General features: G+C 39.9%; 1 non-coding gene across 1 annotated transcript; it reads right to left on the minus strand.

Moving 5' to 3' along the window:
- Positions 1-3944: 3944 nt before the first annotated feature.
- On the minus strand, positions 3945-4052 carry LOC130984643 (small nucleolar RNA R71). The gene has a single exon (XR_009088561.1). It is a non-coding gene; the product is annotated as a small nucleolar RNA R71 (small nucleolar RNA).
- Between the last annotated feature and the right edge of the window lie 3870 nt (positions 4053-7922).

The raw sequence follows: 7922 nt of genomic DNA on the forward strand, positions 1-7922 counted from the left end.
TTTTGAATTAACCGAAAAAAAATAAAATAAAATAAAACAAAAGGAAAATAAAATAAAATTTCGAAAATCAAAAAGAAAATAAGATCAAAACAAATTGAGAACTGAATCAATTAGTAAAGAAAAAGATTTTGAAAACAGCAATTAAGAAGATATGATTGAAAAATTTTTATGAAAAAGATTTGATTTTTTTTTAAAAAGAGGAAAGAGAAAAACACAAAAAGACACCAAACTTAAAATTTTTAGAAAATCAAACACACAGTTTTCGAAAATTTTTAAGGGAAAAACACAAAGAGGACACCAAACTTAGAATTTTTATGAATCAAAAAGGGACTAAGAACATGCAAAAATCGAAATTTAAAAGAAAAACAAAAGCATGCAATTGACACCAAACTTAGAATATGAAACTAGACTCAACTAAAAGGCTCTAAACCAATAAAAATAAAACAGTCCTAATCTAAGCAACAAGATAAGCCGTCAGTTGTCCAAACTCGAACAATCCCCGGCAACGGCGCCAAAAACTTGGTGCACGAAATTGCAATCACACTTTTGCAACCCCGCACAACTAACCAGCAAGTGCACTGGGTCGTCCAAGTAATACCTTGCGTGAGCAAGGGTCGATCCCACGGAGATTGTCGGCTTGAAGCAAGCTATGGTTATCTTGTAAATCTTAGTCAGGATATCAGAAATTATCAGGATTGATTGTAAAAAGCAAAAGAACATGAAATGGTTACTTGTATTGCAGTAATGGAGAATAGGCTGGGGTTTGGAGATGCTCCATCTTCTGAATCTCTGCTTTCCTACTGTCTCCTTCTTCAAGCACGCAAGGCTCCTTCCATGGCAAGCTGTATGTAGGGTTTCACCGTTGTCAGTGGCTACCTCCCATCCTCTCATTGGAAATGTTCAACGCACCCTGTCACGGCACGGCTATCCATCTGTCGGTTCTCAATCAGGCCGGAATAGAATCCAGTGATTCTTTTGCGTCTGTCACTAACGCCCCGCCTTCAGGAGTTTGAAGCACGTCACAGTCATTCAGTCATTGAATCCTACTCAGAATACCACAGACAAGGTTTAGACCTTCCGGATTCTCTTGAATGCCGCCATCAGTTCTAGCTTATACCACGAAGATTCTGGTTAAGGAATCCAAGAGATATCTACTCAATCTAAGATAGAACAGAGGTGGTTGTCAGGCACATGTTCATAGTTGAGAATGATGATGAGTGTCACGGATCATCACATTCATCCGGGTTAAGAACAAGTGATATCTTAGAATGGAAGCAAGCATGATTGAATAAGAAACAGTAGTAATTGCATTAATCCATCAAGACACAGCAGAGCTCCTCACCCCCAACCATGGGGTTTAGAGACTCATGCTGTGGAAGGTACACAAAGAAACGTGTAAAAATGTTATGAGGTCCTAAGGTCCGGATACAATGTCAAAAGATCCTATTAATAGTAAACTAGTATCCTAAGGTTTACAGAAATGAGTAAATGACAGAAAAATCCACTTCCGGGCCCACTTGGTGTGTGCTTAGGCTGAGCAATGAAGCAATTTCGTGTAGAGACCTTTTCTGGAGTTAAACGCCAGCTTTCATGCCAGTTTGGGCGTTTAACTCCAAGTTTTATGCCAGTTCCGGCGTTTAACGCTGGAATTTCTGAGGCCGAATTGCTACACCGATTTGGGCCATTAAATCTTGGGCAAAGTATGGACTATCATATATTGCTGGAAAGCCCAGGATGTCTACTTTCCAATGCCGTTGAGAGCGCGCCAATTGGGTTTCTGTAGCTCCAGCAAATCCACTTCGAGTGCAGGGAGGTCAGAATCCAACAGCATCTGCAGTCCTTTTCAGTCTCTGAATCAGATTTTTGTTCAGAACCTTCAATTTCAGTCAGAAAATACCTGAAATCACAGAAAAACACACAAACTCATAGTAAAGTCCAGAAAAGTGAATTTTAATTAAAAATTAATAAAAATATACTAAAAACTAACTAAAAGATACTAAAAACATACTAAAAACAATGCCAAAAAGCGTACAAATTATCCGCTCATCAATTTTCATCAATTTAGCCCTTGAATGCAATGTCCTGCTGAAGCTTGGCTGGCCATGTCTAATTCCTTTAGACTGAAGCTTTAGACTAACATTGCATGATTCCTGGAATTCTCATTAAGAATTTTGATATCTTTTTCCACTTAATTTTCAAAAAAAAAAACACAAAAAAATTACAAAATCATAAAATCCAAAAATTTCTTGTTTGAGTCTAGTGTCTCATTTTAAGTTTGGTGTCAATTACATGCATTCATGTGTCTTAAAGATCTTCAAGATGTTATTGATGATTTCTTACTCTAATCTTTAAATTCTCTTGACTTGAGTGTTTTGTGTGTCTCATATGCATTCTCATTAGTGTCAGTAGTATACAAACTGCTAAGTTTGGTGTCTTGCATGCATTATTATTTGATTTTAGTTGCATTTTGATTATTAAAAATCCAAAAATATTTTTAATTTGTGTCTTCTCAAGTCAATAATACAGAGAATTAAAGATTCAGAACATACAGCAGAGGAATTGCACAGAAAAAGCTGGGCGTTTAAAACGCCCATTGAAGAAGGACAGACTGGCGTTTAAACGCCAGCCAGGGTACCTGGTTGGGCGTTTAACGCCCAAAAAGGTAGTGCATTGGGCGTTAAACGCCAGAATGTGCACCATTCTGGGCGTTTAACGCCATGATGGCACAAGGGGGAGGATTTTGTTTTCAAATCAATTTTTTTTTCAAGTTTTCAAGGTTTTTCAAAATCAAATCTTTTTCAAATCATATCTTTTCAATCAAATGTTTTCAAAATAAATTTCTTTCCTTTTTCAAAGATACTTGCTAACAATTAATGATTTGATTGAATATTTCAAGTGTGTTACCTTTTTTGTTGAGAAAGGTTTAATGTTTGAATCATATCTTTTCTTGTTAGGCAAGTCATTAATTTTTAAAATCAAATCTTTTTTAAAATTGCTTTCAAATCATATTTTCTCAATCACAATTTTTTTAAAACCAATCATATCTTCTTAACCACATCTTTTTCAAAATAGTTTTCAATCAAATCTTTTTGACTTCTAATTTCAAAATCTTTTTCAAAAATCACTTGATTTCTTTCTCACTCTTTTTTTTCGAAAATTAATTAATATTTTTCAAAATGTTTTCCAATTCTTTTACTTAATTTTCAAAAATCACCTTCCCTCCTCTCACATCCTTCTATTTATGGACTAACACCATTCCTCAATGCACAATTCGAACTCCATCTTTCTTGATAAGTTCGAATTTTCTACCTCTGTCTTCTATTTTTCTTTTCCTCTGACACCTCAAGGAATCTCTATACTGTGACATAGAGGATTCCACATTTTCTTGTTCTCTTCTCTTTCATATGAGCAGGAACAAAGACAAAGGCATTCTTGTTGAAGCTGACCCTGAACCTGAAAGGACCTTGAAGCGAAAGCTAAGAGAAGCTAAGGCACAACTCTCTACAGAGGACCTAACAGAAATCTTCAAAGAAGAAGACATGGCAGCCGAAAACAACAACAATGCAAACAATGCAAGGAAGGTGCTGGGTGACTTTACTACACCTACTCCCGACTTCTATGGGAGAAGCATCTCTATCCCTGCCATTGGAGCAAACAACTTTGAGCTTAAGCCTCAATTAGTTTCTCTAATGCAACAGAATTGCAAGTTTCATAGACTTCCATTGGAAGATTCTCATCAGTTTTTGGCTGAGTTCTTGCAAATCTGTGACACTGTCAAGACTAATGGGGTTGACCCTGAGGTCTACAGACTTATGCTATTCCCTTTTGCTGTAAGAGACAGGGCTAGGACATGGTTGGACTCACAACCTAAAGAAAGCCTGGACTCATGGGAAAAGCTAGTCAATGCCTTCTTGGCAAAGTTCTTTCCACCTCAAAAATTGAGTAAGCTTAGAGTGGAGGTCCAAACCTTCAGACAGAAGGATGGAGAATCCCTCTATGAAGCTTGGGAAAGATACAAACAATTGATCAGAAAATGTCCTTCTGACATGCTTTCTGAATGGAGCATCATAGGTATTTTCTATGATGGTCTCTCTGAACTATCCAAGATGTCTTTGGATAGCTCTGCTGGAGGATCTCTTCATCTGAAGAAGACGCCTACAGAAGCTCAAGAGCTGATTGAAATGGTTGCAAATAACCAATTCATGTACACTTCTGAAAGGAATCCTGTGAACAATGGGACAAATCAGAAGAAAGGAGTTCTTGAGATTGATACTCTGAATGACATATTGGCTCAGAACAAAATATTGACTCAGCAAGTCAATTTGATTTCTCAAAGTCTGTCTGGAATGCAAAATGCACCAAGCAGTACTAAGGATGCTTCATCTGAAGAAGAAGCCTATGATCCTGAGAACCCTTCAATGGAAGAGGTGAATTACCTAGGAGAACCCTATGGAAACACCTATAATTCTTCATGGAGAAATCATCCAAATTTCTCATGGAAGGATCAACAGAGACCTCAACAAGGTTTCAACAACAATAATGGTGGAAGAAACAGGTTTAGCAATGGCAAGCCTTTTCCATCATCTTCTCAGCAACAGACAGAGAATTCTAAGCAGAACCCCTCTGACTTAGCAACCATGGTCTCTGATCTAATCAAAACCACTCAAAGTTTCATGACTGAAACAAGGTCCTCCATTAGGAATTTGGAGGCACAAGTGGGACAGCTGAGCAAGAAAGTTACTGAACTCCCTCCTAGTACTCTCCCAAGCAATACAGAAGAAAATCCAAAAGGAGAGTGCAAGGCCATCAACATGGCCGAATTTGGAGAGGAAGGAGAGGAAGTGAACGCCACTGAGGAAGACCTCAATGGGCCTGCACTGACCTCCAATGAGTTCCCTAATGAGGAACCATGGGAATCTGAGGCTCAAAATGAGACCATAGAGATTCCATTGGACTTACTTCTGCCTTTCATGAGCTCTGATGAGTATTCTTCCTCTGAAGAGGATGAGTATGTCACTGAAGAGCAAGTTGCTAAATACCTTGGAGCAATCATGAAACTAAATGACAAGTTATTTGGAAATGAGACTTGGGAGAATGAACCTCCTTTGCTCACCAAAGAACTGGATGACTTGTCTAGGCAGAAATTACCTCAAAAGAGACAAGATCCTGGGAAGTTTTCAATACTTTGTACCATAGGCACCATGACCTTCAAGAAGGCTCTGTGTGACTTAGGGTCAAGTGTAAACCTCATGCCTCTCTCTGTAATGGAGAAGCTAGGGATCTTTGAGGTGCAAGCTGCAAGAATCTCATTAGAGATGGCAGACAACTCAAGAAAACAAGCTCATGGACTTGTAGAGGATGTTTTGGTGAAGATTGAAAACCATTACATCCCTGCTGATTTCATAGTCCTAGAGACTGGGAAGTGCATGGATGAAACCATCATCCTTGGCAGACCCTTCCTAGCCACAGCAAAGGCTGTAATTGATGTTGATAGAGGCGAACTGATCATTCAAATGAATAAAGAATCCTTTGTGTTTAAGGCTCAATGATATCCCTCTGTCACCATGGAGAGGAAGCATGAAGAGCTTCTCTCAAATCAGAGTCAAACAAAGTCAAACTCTAAGTTTGGTGTTGGGAGGCCACAACCAAACTCTAAGTTTGGTGTTGAACCCCCACATTTAAACTCTAAGTTTGGTGTTGGGAGGTTCCCACATTGCTCTGATCATTTGTGAGGCTCCATGAGAGCCATCTATCAAGCTACTGACATTAAAGAAGCGCTTGTTGGGAGGCAGCCCAATGTTATATTTTATCTATTTGCTTTTGTTATTTTATGTTTTTTTTTGTAGGTTGATGATCATGAGAAGTCACAAAATCAATTGAAAAAGCAAAAACAAAATGAAAAACAGGAAGAAAAACAGCACACCCTGGAGGAAGAACTTACTGGCGTTTAAACGCCAGTAAGGCTAGCAGGTGGGCGTTTAACGCCTAGTCTGGCACCATTCTGGGCGTTTAACGCCAGAAAGGGGCACCAGACTGGCGTTAAATGCCAGAAAAGGGCAAGAACCTGGCGTTAAACGCCAGAAATGGGCACCAGCCCGGCGTTTAACGCCAGAATTGGCTCAAAACGTGATTTTGCATGCCATTTGGTGCAAGGATGACTTTTCCTTGACACCACAGGATCTGTGGATCCCACAGGATCCCCACCAACCCCACCACTCTCTCTCTTCTTCACCCATTCACCAATCACCTCAACACCTCTTCCCCAAAAACCCTTCACCTATCAAATCTCATCTTCCTCTTCACCACTCACATCCATCCTTCATAAAACCCCACCTACCTCACCATTCAAATTCAAACCACTTTCCCTCCCAAACCCACCCTCACTTGACCGAACCTTACCCTTCCCCCTCCCCTATATATACCCTTCTTCACCCCTTCATTTTCACACAACCTAAACACCACTTATCCCCCTCTTTGGCCGAACACAAAAGCCATTCCCTTCTTCCTCATTTCTTCTTCTTCTACTCTCTTCTTTCTTCTTTTGCTCGAGGACGAGCAAACCTTTTAAGTTTGGTGTGGTAAAAGCGTTGCTTTTTCATTTTTCCATAATCATTTATGGCATCCAAGGCCGGAGAAACCTCTAGAAAGAGGAAAGGGAAGGCAAAAGCTTCTACCTCCGAGTCATGGGAGATAGAGAGATTCATCTCAAGGGTGCATCAAGACCACTTCTATGAAGTTGTGGCCTTGAAGAAGGTGATCCCCGAGGTCCCTTTTTCACTCAAAAAGAGTGAATATCCGGAGATCCGACATGAGATCCGAAGAAGAGGTTGGGAAGTCCTTACCAACCCCATTCAACAAGTCAGAATCTTGATGGTTCAAGAGTTCTATGCCAATGCATGGATCACCAAGAACCATGATCAAAGTGTGAACCCGAATCCAAAGAATTATCTTACTATGGTTCGGGGAAAATACTTGGATTTTAGTCCGGAAAGTGTAAGGTTGGCATTCAATTTGCCCATGATGCAAGGAGATGAACACCCTTACACTAGAAGGGTCAACTTTGATCAAAGGTTGGACCAAGTCCTCACAGTCATATGTGAAGAGGGCGCCCAATGGAAGAGAGATTCAAGAGGGAAGCCGGTTCAATTGAGAAGGCATGACCTCAAACCCGTGGCTAGAGGATGGTTGGAGTTTATCCAACGCTCTATCATTCCCACTAGCAACCGGTCCGAAGTTACTTTAGACCGAGCCATCATGATCCATAGCATCATGATTGGAGAAGAAGTAGAAGTTCATGAGGTTATAGCCCAAGAACTCTATAAGGTGGCGGACAAGTCCTCTACCTTGGCAAGGTTAGCCTTTCCTCATCTCATTTGTCACCTCTGTTATTCAGTAGGAGTTGACATAGAAGGAGACATCCTCATTGATGAGGATAAGCCCATCACAAAGAAAAGGATGGAGCACACAAGAGACCCCACTCATCATGAGATCCCTGAGATTCCTCAAGGGATGCACTTTCCTCCACAAAACTATTGGGAGCAACTAAACACCTCCCTAGGAGAATTGAGTTCCAACATGGGACAACTAAGGGTGGAGCATCAAGAACACTCCATCATCCTCCATGAAATTAGAGAAGATCAAAGGATCATGAGAGAGGAGCAACAAAGACAAGGAAGAGATATTGAGGAGCTCAAGCACTCCATAAGACCTTCAAGAGGAAGAACAAGCCGCCATCACTAAGGTGGACCCGTTCTTTAATCTCCTTGTTCTTTATTTTCTGTTTTTCGAATTTCTATGCTTATGTTCATCTATGTTTGTATCTTGTGATCATTAGTGTCTTAGTGTCTATGCCTTAAAGTTATGAATGTCCTATGAATCCATCACCTTTCTTGAATGAAAAATGTTCTTAATTGAAAAAGGAA

Source organism: Arachis stenosperma, chromosome 5 (assembly GCF_014773155.1).
Source record: "Arachis stenosperma cultivar V10309 chromosome 5, arast.V10309.gnm1.PFL2, whole genome shotgun sequence".
Taxonomy (NCBI): Eukaryota; Viridiplantae; Streptophyta; class Magnoliopsida; order Fabales; family Fabaceae; genus Arachis; species Arachis stenosperma.